Genomic DNA, 11190 nt, shown 5'->3' with positions numbered 1-11190 from the left:
ACTGAAGTCAAAGCAGGGGAAGAGAAAGAAATTTTAAAAAAAGCTTATTGGAAAGTTACCAGGAAAACTTTTATATTCTTTTGGGTTGTTTAACTGGGATAACTTTTACAGCTATCTTCTTGGGTAAATTTGGGAACTTTAACAAAAGCAACATCAACAATAATACTGAGCTCCTGGTTTGAACCAAGTTTTCTGATAGGTGATTATACATGTTATTAAATTTTATCCTAATAATAACAGGTGAACATCATTATGCAATTTTACAGATGAGGAAGGTAAGGCTCAGAAGGTTAAGTCGCTTGCTCAAGTAGTAAGTAACAGAGCCAAGACTCAATACTAGATCTATCTTATAATACAAATTATGGTACATTGCCACAGCCCTGTTTGAATGTATATGTATATGCTCATACATATATAAAAGTATATGAATACATAACATATTCATATATACATACATCTATATACAGTTTATGGCATAATGTACTAGAGACAGATGAACACTTTAGCTCTGATGTTAACTTACCATATGCTCTTTTTATATCTTAAGCTTTTGGTTTTTTTCAAGTTTTCAAAATTGGAACAACTTGTCACCAAATAATATTTAAAACTATTTCAGGTTGTTGGCTTAGAGTTGTTGTCAAATTAAAGGACAAATCAAAGCTAAGGGAAAAACATACCCCAAGAGAGAGAACAGGTTCCAAAAGCTGAGAAAAGGGTCAAGAAGGGTGTGCATATTTCTCCAGCCGCATCAGAATCTTTTGAATAGTGAAAGAAAGGATGTCTACCTTTCATCTGCTTTGCTCTGCACTGTTCAGTATAAAAAGATCTTTGATAACAAAGGTCTTTTTGGCTGTACCTTCTTTTTCTCTGCCAAATCTTTAGAGGACCAGTATCTTGGAAACCAGTCAGTGAAACCCAAAGGTCCTCCTTGCAAATAAATGGGCATAGTCACTAAATGTATTCAAGGAGGGCCCTTGAATGTATTTATTTACAATGATGCTTTCTAAAAGCATTAGAAGCAAACTCTTTACACTAAGACCACTAAGGAGCTCTGCTTTCTAAAGGCAAGCAGTGTTAGCATGTCTTTATTTCCCTATTCTCAGTAGAGATGAAATCCAGGCACCTGGGGACTTGGGAAAATACCATGTGTGGTTTGTTTTAAAGCATTCTCCTCTAGAATTCTATTGCCAGTCTGTAGTGCTGCCCATTTTCTACCCTCCCCCCTGCCCCGAACATGCACCCTGTGGCAAGAGAGACAAATAACATGAGCCGAAAGTATTTTCAATAGAAATACCAAGAAAATGCTGTTTCTAGTGGCATGGACAAAGCAAACAGAATGAAGGCCAACTTTATGGTAATCTTAAATCTAGACCTCTGAAGAAGGAAGGTGTAAGCACAGCCGAGTATGGTAGGAAGAACATTCCTGCTTTCCAACAAGGAAAGTTTAAGGTAATGTCTCTTTTCATGTTTTTAAAATGAAATATGTCACATTTTGAATTTTTTAAGTGAACAGCTCCAGAGGAACTTATCAGAAATTATCTTGTCATGAACAAGTACTTGAATGTTTTAACCCCTTTGTTCAAAAAATAGTTACTAATTGTCTGTTTATATGTGAGGTATTCTTGTAGGTGCAGAAGGGTCACTTTTTTCTAGCTCTAAGGAGTTATCACACTATATTGTCACTATCTGTGTTCACATGTGACTCTTCAATCAGATAAGGCTTCACTTGGAGAAATGGAGGGCCCATTCCACTTACTGTTTCCATAACCCAAGGCATCTTCATTGGTTTATAAAGCCTGAAATTCCCAGGACTTACCATCAAATAGGAGAGTTAAATATTTGTGATAATACACATGAAACTAGTTACGAAACACTGAGCCATGTTACTGGTGTGGTCAATCTCTGTTATTAAGGTTCAGAGATGGCTGCTGGGTTAAGGATGATGGGTAGATCAGGAAATATTCAAAAGGAAGTGATGCTTACACTGGGCACTCAGAGAGATAGGTGGGATGTCAAGAGGTAAAGCAAATAATAACAGCCTGAAATAAGGAGGGGACACAGGAAATGGAAAATTAATCCTGTTCTTTGAGATGAGCTGTCATAAAGTTCAATTCTAAGCACAAGTTAAGGTGGCATGTTATGGTGGAAAACAACAAACAATAAACTAGTTTTAGATTTAGATGGATACAGCTTCTAAACTTGGCATTGATTCTTACTAGCAGGGTACTATCTTAGGTGCACTGCCTAACCTGTGTGAGACTGACATCTCTGGCTACAAAATGAGACTACTGACGCTGTTATTTCATTATGATTCCCACTGACTTAAATATTGCTTTTCATAGAGAAAGAGGTCAAAATAAATATGTGAATGCTCACCAAAGGGACAAAAATTAAATAAAATAGCACAGAAGTTCCAAGTACATAACATGCACTCAAAATATTGGTTCTGTAGTTTTCTCCTTTCTCTTTCCTGTTCAGAAAACTTTATTGTCTTTGCATTGCATCATTTTGCTTCCATTTACCTTTCCAAATGCCTTTCCCATTATTTTTCTGTAAACACTTTACATTTATGCCAAGTATATCAGGCATATATACATACATATACATATGTATATTATCCATACCTGTGTCTTAACTGAAACTCTACCCTTTTCCTGTATTATTATTTCCCCCCCATCTCCATGTGTCTAAAATCTTGCCTATCCTTTAAACTCCAGCTCAGATATTAGCATCACAAAGAATTCTCTGATCTTTGAGAACCAGATTAGTCTTTCCTTTCTTTGAAATTCCTGAGCAATGAATATACATTTTTCTTTGTGACACGTAACATTTACAACTTTGTGTTATGCTTACTCATGCACAGGATTAGTTTTTCTTCCATTATACTTTATACCTCTTGAGGACAGGGCACATTTCATAATCATCTTACATGTCCTATCAGGTCAAATTTAGTATTCTGTGAGAGTAGGCACTGAATATTATTTAAGGAGGATACAGTTCTGCTAAAACTATAGCTAAGAAGTTGGAAGTATTTTGTTGATACCTGAGATATACTTTCTGGAATGTTTTTTTCAAATAGGTAATAATTGTATAAGAGAATGGATGAGTTATCCTAGGGAGAATATTAAAAATGAAAAAAACAAAAGGAAAAATATAACCAAATTGACACTTAGGTCTAATAGATCAGCATGATACTGTAATTATTTTGTCTCCCCCAAATTCCCACTGAGACATCTAATACCATATCGAATTAGGATAAAAATCTACATCAGCCTCAGCACTAGAAAGTAGGGTAGCGTGCTGCAATCAATATTAGTCATTGTTATCCAGAGAAACAGAAAGAATAGGATATTTATATACATATATTTATATTACATATATTTATATTTGTAAATATATTTATTTACATTAATTTATAATTATACTATAAATTATATAATATAATTATATTTTATATTATAATATAATAAATATAATATAAATATTATATTCATATATTTATATTTTAATATAAATATATTATATTTATAATATAATTTATATTTATATTATATTATATTTATAATATATATTATATTAATATATATTTATAATATAATATAATATAAATATAATATAAATATATATATTATATATTTATTTTATATTTTATAAAAATAAATATAATATAATTATATTTATTATAATATATTATAATATATATAATTTATAATTATAAATAATTATATTTACATTAATTACATTTGTAAATATAATTATTTATATTAAATATAATATTTATATTACAAATATGTTATATAAATATTTACACATATATATGAATATACATATGCATATGTGTATGTGAAGAGAGAGACGGTGAGAGAGACAGAGAGATGTATTTTAACAAACTGGCTTTATTTTAATGTAATTTTGGGGACTGGAAAATCTAAAATCTGTAAGTCAGCTTAGCAGGCTAGAAATGTAGGGTTACAGATGTTGCAGAGTTGAGTCTGAAATACTTAAAAACAGGCAAGCAAGCTGGAAACTCAGGTAGAATTTCTATGTTGCAGTTTTGAGGAAGAATTCCTTCTTCTTTGGGGTACCTCAGTCTTTGCTCTTTAGGCCTGCACCTGATTGTATGAGACCCATCCACATTAGGAAGTAAAGCACATTAATTTGCCTTACTTAAAGTCAACTGATCATAAATGTTAATTAATGTTAAAATGTTAATGTTAATTGAAAAACTGCATTCACAGCAGCAGCTAAACTAGTGTTTGACCAAACCACTGGACACCACAGCTAAGCAATGTTGACACGTAAATTTAGCTATCACAAACAGTATTAGATGAATGGAAAGAATCACACTGGAATACTGATACACGACCCTGGCACTCCTGAAAAAGAGTGGGAGCTGAACCTGAGCAATTCCCTATAGATCCCTTCTAAGTCAGAGTGGCCAACATTAAGGGTAAGAATGTACTGAATCAAACAGGAGACTCATTCCATGGAGTCCATCAAGCCAGTGTTGACTCAACAGACCTTGTGCCACCCAGCAATGTATATAAGATAATAGGATTAAAATTATAATAAGTATGAAAGACTCAACCTAAGACCCAACATACAAATGAAAGAATAGAAAAGATGGAAGAAAAATAACATTCAAGGGAAAAGAATATTTTTCTAATCCAAAGAAACATATCAATTTATATCGTAACTACATACCTGCATTATATTTCCAGCCCTAAGGAAAAGAGCACTTAACACAGCCCTGGGGGTTCAGTCACACCCATAGAAGGGACAGCGGGACAGCTGAGATGTCTTCTAAAGCAAGTACAGATTCTTAATATCAGCCTGAGGTGGGAGATAATGGGAGAGATGGGGATTTTATTTCTCAAATTTTTATTTTTATTTCTCAAATTTCAGCCCTAAGACCTGAAGAGTTGCTGTGTTTCTGGTGGTGGCAGATGATGAGCAAATCAAAGTAAGGAACAGAGGAATGAGATAGTCATGCTTGAGATGGTTTGAGTGAGCACTGAAACAACTGACCACATAGAGATAAGTAACACAATTACCTTTTATTCTTCTTTAGGAAGATAAATGCTTTTTTTTTTTTTAAAGAAAATTGGTGGTATTTACAACTCTAATTGAATTAACAAAATCTGGTAAAGGAGAGAGAGAAAAACAACATATTAAACACCCTCCCTTTATTTATTTATTTTTTTAAACATCTTTATTGGAGTATAATTTCTTTACAATGATGTGATATTTTCTGCTGTATAACAAAGTGAGTCAGCTATACATACACGTATATCCCCATATCTCCTTCCTCTTGCATCTCCCTCCCACCCTCCCTAGCCCACCCCTCTAGGTGGACACAAAGCACCGAGCTGATCTCCCTGTGCTATGCGGCTAATTCCCACTAGCTAGCTATTTTACATTCGGTAGTGAACACCCCCCACTTTAAAAGAGGATTTAAAAATTTATATGTTATTGACTTTGACGTTCAATTTAAACACATATTTGTAAAATGTCTTTGAACAAATTATGCAGCTAGAGTTAGGATGTCTAAGAACACACACACACACGGAAATTTAAAAATTACAGAACAGAAAGAAAACATTAATGAAGAGAATATGATACAAAGTGACAGAAACATGAATGAATATAAAATTATGATAGTATAATACATATGAAAGGATCAAATTATTAAGTAAAAGACTGTCAGATTGTGTTAAGTTAATCCAATGTTATGTTTGCTACATGAACCAGTTAAATGAACTTGAAGCTGTTGAACAAAGTTGAAACCTTAAGGAAAAAAATGAAATAGTCAAAGATGTGTGAAATAATTAATTAAGAAACATTAATATGTGTTAAAATAGATATAAAGTATTTTTACTGCTAAAGGGTAAAATTCCTAATGGAGACACAAGGGTCACGATAATGTCCATGTACCCAGAAGTAGATCCTAAACAAGGACAAATCAAAGGTCATATAAAATATGAGGAAAAATTGAAAAATTTATTTTGGTGGAAGATTTTAGTGTATTTTTAACTTACTACTGGTCAAGGAGCCAAAATGGATCCTACTTTCAGTTTATTGCAGAACAAGATGAATGATATCATAGAAGTTTTGAAAAATATACATAATAAAGTTGATTAGTTTATGGGTATAAACTCTTCCTTATAAATTGGAAAATTAAAAAGATATATTTTCTGTTGTTCATGGGACATTTACAAAACTAAATTACATACTAGGACACAAAGAAAACCACAATAAACTCTGTAAAGCAGTAATGGTACAGGCCAGTGTTTCTAAACAAGTGACAAAACTAGAAAATTGCAATAAATTTAAAGGTATGAGAAGTTTTACAAAATAACACTCCCTTAAATGATTATTAGAGCAAAGACTAAATTAAATTTTAATGACACATTAATATCAAGGAAATACCACACATCAAAGCTTTGCATAGAAAGCAAATTATAATCTTAAATAATTTTATTACTAAAATAGAAAAATAAGGGGAAGCTTTAAATTCTTTCTTCCATGTTTTCAACTGTCTTCACTAAGCATGTAGTACATATTTTAATGAAAAAGTAAGACTTTTATATTTTAAACCATTTAATTTTTTTAAATGATTCAACAATCTAGAAAAAATCATATAAACCCAAAGAAAGCAAAAGGAAGGAAAGTTTATAAAAATGTTTTTCTAAAGTCCACACAAATTAACTGAAAAAGAAACATAACTTTAATAAAAAATAGGAAATGGGTAAGCATTGTGAATAGGCAATTCACAAAAGAGAAAACGCAAATAGCTAACATGTGTGAGATCCTGTTTTAAGTTACCATGAATTAAGAAAATGCAAACTATACCAGTAATGATATGCCATGCATTTTCTTATAAGATTGACAAACTTTTTAAAACATAATACTACATACTCAGTGGTGGCAAGACAGTATCGTTGACTTGTGCTTTCTAATACAATACTTATGTGATTGTAAATCATATCACTTTAAACTTTCTGGAAAGCAGCTTGGCAATATGTATCAAGAGGTTTCAACATGATTTTATCTGCTATAGACTAATTCCACTTCTAGGAATCCATTATAAAACAATGTTCTGAAATATGGATACATATACTTGCCAAAGTTTTTATCAACATGTTCAACAATTGAGAAATTAAGATATGCTATCTCCATGTAATGGCATAGTATGCAGAAATTAAAATAATATTTACCAAGATATTTTAATGACATGGGAAAATGAAGTAATGTAATGTGAAAAAGGGACTCAAATATATTTATAATTATCATATTTTAAAAGTTCTTTCAACATGTATATAGTATTTAAGAAAAAAAATAATTATTTTTTAAAACACATACGTTTTCACTTGAAAATTAAGTACTGTTAAGATCCTGCCATCACACAATCTTTAAATGCTTCAGGTTTAACTCAATTGCCTTATGAAGTGTGAAGGGAAAAATATCATATACCACTGATGGTCCCAGGAGTGTTACCCAGGTAGTAGCACAACTTGGAGCAGGCATGTTGGTGATAATTACCAAGAGACTTTCCCACAGCAAAGATCAATATTAGAGAGAGGGGTTGGAGCCACAGTGTGGACTGACTTTTTTTTTTTTTTAACCACAGATGCATTCTTGAAATGCCAGTCAAATCATGCACAAGTCTGAAACACTTCAACAGCTTCCTTATTGTTCTTAGACTAGAGACAAAATTCCCTTATTTATAAGTTGACCATATGTTCCAATCAGTCCTATGTAGTCTCATTTTACATCATTTTCCTAACTTTATCGGTAAAGTTATTGATAGTGTTCCTTTCTACTCTCAAATGGATCCTCTTTGAGTGACAAATTATACATCACTCTATTTCTATGCTTTAAGAGATTTAGTCTATTTGGCTTCAATGTGCATCCCTAAACTCAGTTCTAGTTCTCTTTTTTTTCTCTCTGCTGCAGCCACCCTGGCCTCCCTTAAGACCCTCTTATTTATTTGACTGTCTCCATAGTGCTCGTGATTTTTGGTGGGAGGGTGGTGACACTGTGTGCTGCTGTGGTGGGTGAGGAAGAAGTTGAGCACAAAGAAATGAGCAGGAGAGAATTCTTTTTCCTTATGATTGTTGATTGGCTTTGGAAAGAAAAATATTCTGTTTGAGTTTGGAAGAGGAGGAGCAGGGCTGCAATAGTAAGCAGAGTGTTACACATGTTTCCTGAACACAAGTATGAATATTTCTACAATATCACCAAGGGTCCAGGTGCGTCGATATGTTAATGGGAACATGCAGGGATAAGTTGTGGCAAATGAGGCGTCAGTAATTCAGTTCGTAGAGAGAAGTGGAAAGAAAGAAAAGAAGCCAGACCTGTGAGGCCAGGAAAACTGACCAATCTAAGGGGCTGGCCCTAAAAAAGAACAGTAAGATGAGATCAATTGCACAGAGACACTGAGTAGGGGTTTCAGACCCAGTTCAAGCTTTCATGAATATAAGAAAGATCAGTGGCCATGGAAGAGCACTGATTTACAAGCAGACTCACAGAGGCAGTATGCTATCCTCAAAGTTATACTCATGGTGATGGTGGAACTCCATCCACTCACAAGAAGAGAAACAGGACACAGAATCCAGCCTGCCAGGGGAGGAGGCTAACAAAACTAGAAACAATCTGTGTTCAAGATGTTTTCATTCCTTAAAGGGAATGAGCTTGTCGATCACATGACAGGAACTGTGCCCTGGTTCACAAGAGGAGTGGAGAGAAATCATCCAGAATCCTGAGACCCAGGGACAGAGTCAGTAATTAGAATTCACGATTAAGGACAACAAGATCTAATTTCAAGATCCATTAGATACAGAACATGAAGCTTCTGACATCCATACTTAATACCCCAGTCTGGAATACATCTGGGCACATAGATAGAACTATTTAAAAAATAGATCCTACTGAGGGGACCTGGCTAGGCAAAAGGAAAGGGAACAGTGCTGGGGGTAGCAATGAGAGAGGGAAGGGAGGAGGGAACAATTTTAGGAAGCTCTAATATAAGGGACAGTATATCACAGGAACTGCTTGCACCTAAAAGTCCAGAACTCATAGAAACTAAGTAATAGAACTACTTTTGATCCTATGTTGCTTTGCTTTATTATTTAAATAAAAAATTCCCTGGTATGAATGCAAAACAGAAAAACCCAATCTTTTTCCCAGTATTGTCATAATTGTTTTTAAGTACAGCATTAGGAGATAGGACAAAATAAACAATGTTTTTTAAACAGATGTTTTTACTACTCTGCCTGGGAACAGCTGATATATATGAGGGTCTAGTCTAAGACCCAGTTCAAAAATAATATTTTAGTTGGACCAAATGCTCTTGTGATTTACACCTAACATTACCCTTAACTCTGACTAAAAGCCAAGTTTTAGCAGCAAAAAGAAAACTTGTGTAATTTCCTGGTTCTGAGTAACACTGAAAAGCCGAGGAGACTAATTTAAGATTCAAGGGAGCTTTCCCATCTTGTCATCAGAGATTGACAAACCCTGGTTCTGACTCTTAAAGTCTACAAAGTTTCCCATGTATATTGCTAATCCATTTATGATAAATAAGAGCTAAAAGAATGAATCATTTCTCCCCTCATAAATCCTTTGTGCATTTTCAATAATGTTCAGGAGAAGTTGAGCAAGCCAGAGTTTGAAAATATTTAAAGATTTGTAGCTTTACCTTTGAGTCTCTAATTTTTCTTATTCCTTGAAGTTTCATATAGTCTCATGAAGTTCTAGACTCTATTATCCATGCTTTACAAGTTATAGCTTCTCTTTGGCTTTCTCTTTGAATGCTTCTCCTAATGTTAGGACTTGCTCTTTGAGAGCTTCTGCAACCACCATTCCATTAGAGTTTCACATTCAACTCAAATATGTGAAGTTACTTACTGGATGAATTCTTCTATGGGAAAAATCTTAAGTCTTTTTTTTGAACTGATCCTAATTCAGGAAGTGAACATTAATTTTAATTACTTGCATAAGAAATAAGAAATGAGAAAATAAACTTTGACAACAAAACCCCCAAACTAAAAACAAATGTAAATTATTAGCTCAGTGTAGATTATTTTTGTACTAGTCACTGTTTGGATTCACTATACTACAGCTCACTTCTATGATGTGAATATTTCAGAATTAAATGTATTGAATTATATCTCTGCTTTATATTCAAATTAATGAAATATATGATTCTCCCCTTAGATAAAGTGATGTTCATCTGAAACTCTTTACTAAGTCACATGTATTTGAAGAAAATATTTCTTAGAGGGAGAATTCCTAATGTTGTCTAATTGGCTTTCGTAGAGAAAGAAGTGTGCCTTTTCCCAAGTGCTTCCAGAAGGCAGTGTCAGGAGACAGTGTAAAGAAGAAAGTCAAGTGAAGTGGAAAAAAGAGACAGAGAGGAAAGAGAATCAAAGAAAAAAGTTGACGGAGACAGGTATAAGGCAAATTTTAATGCTCAAATGATGCAGTGATAATATCACTAGTGGGTTTGCATTAGTAGATCATCAGTTTCTTAAAAAAATGTAGTGTTGATCTTCTCTATTTCATTAGGGTTTTTGTTTGTTCTTAAGAATTGCATCATCTGGTCATTCAGGTGTGAAGACGTTTTTAAAAGTAAGGAAACATTTATTGGTAAAACATTTATTTTATCATAGTCATTTATTCCTATAGCCCCTGAATTGCATATTTTGAAAGGTCAATTTGATTTTCTCAATAGAATCCACATAAAAACACCATGAATTTATTAATTTGACATACATAAACAACTATGATAAGCCTAATTATTTTGATTTGTTATTAGTGAATTTTGAGGTAATTTTGGTGTTCTAGTCATGTTTGCTTCTTAGACACTGATCCATTACCCTTATAGATTCTGTTGAATATAATGATAATCAATTCTATACAAGATCCAAGAAGAAAATTCTTGCTTCCTTTAGACCATATTGTAAAGTTAGTACAATTATTCCCTGCAAATTGTAAATGTTTGTCCTTAATATTTTATTTCTAAACTCCTGCAGAATTAAGCTTATGCAGAAATTTTAGTTTTAAATTAATTGCAAATGTTTCCAGTACTTCATAACTTACTTATATTTTTGAAAGCTGGTAAGAATTATTTGTCAAATAAGTAACTGTCCTTTGACCAAGAGTTTGTCTACGGGCAACCAATATGAT

General features: G+C 33.1%; 1 long non-coding RNA gene across 1 annotated transcript in view; it reads right to left on the bottom strand.

Moving 5' to 3' along the window:
- Nucleotides 1-4725: 4725 nt before the first annotated feature.
- Nucleotides 4726-11190, bottom strand: part of LOC307175727 — a 126518-nt gene continuing 120053 nt past the window's right edge. Inside the window, exon 3 of the long non-coding RNA XR_013824438.1 lies at nucleotides 4726-4833. This is a non-coding gene — a long non-coding RNA (uncharacterized lncRNA). The remainder of the gene's footprint in view (nucleotides 4834-11190) is intronic.

The sequence above is a fragment of the Stenella coeruleoalba genome, assembly GCF_951394435.1.
Source record: "Stenella coeruleoalba genome assembly, chromosome: 17".
NCBI classification, from domain to species: Eukaryota; Metazoa; Chordata; class Mammalia; order Artiodactyla; family Delphinidae; genus Stenella; species Stenella coeruleoalba.
Note: the sequence above shows the minus strand (reverse complement) of the source record. Positions and strands in the feature narration are given on the sequence as shown.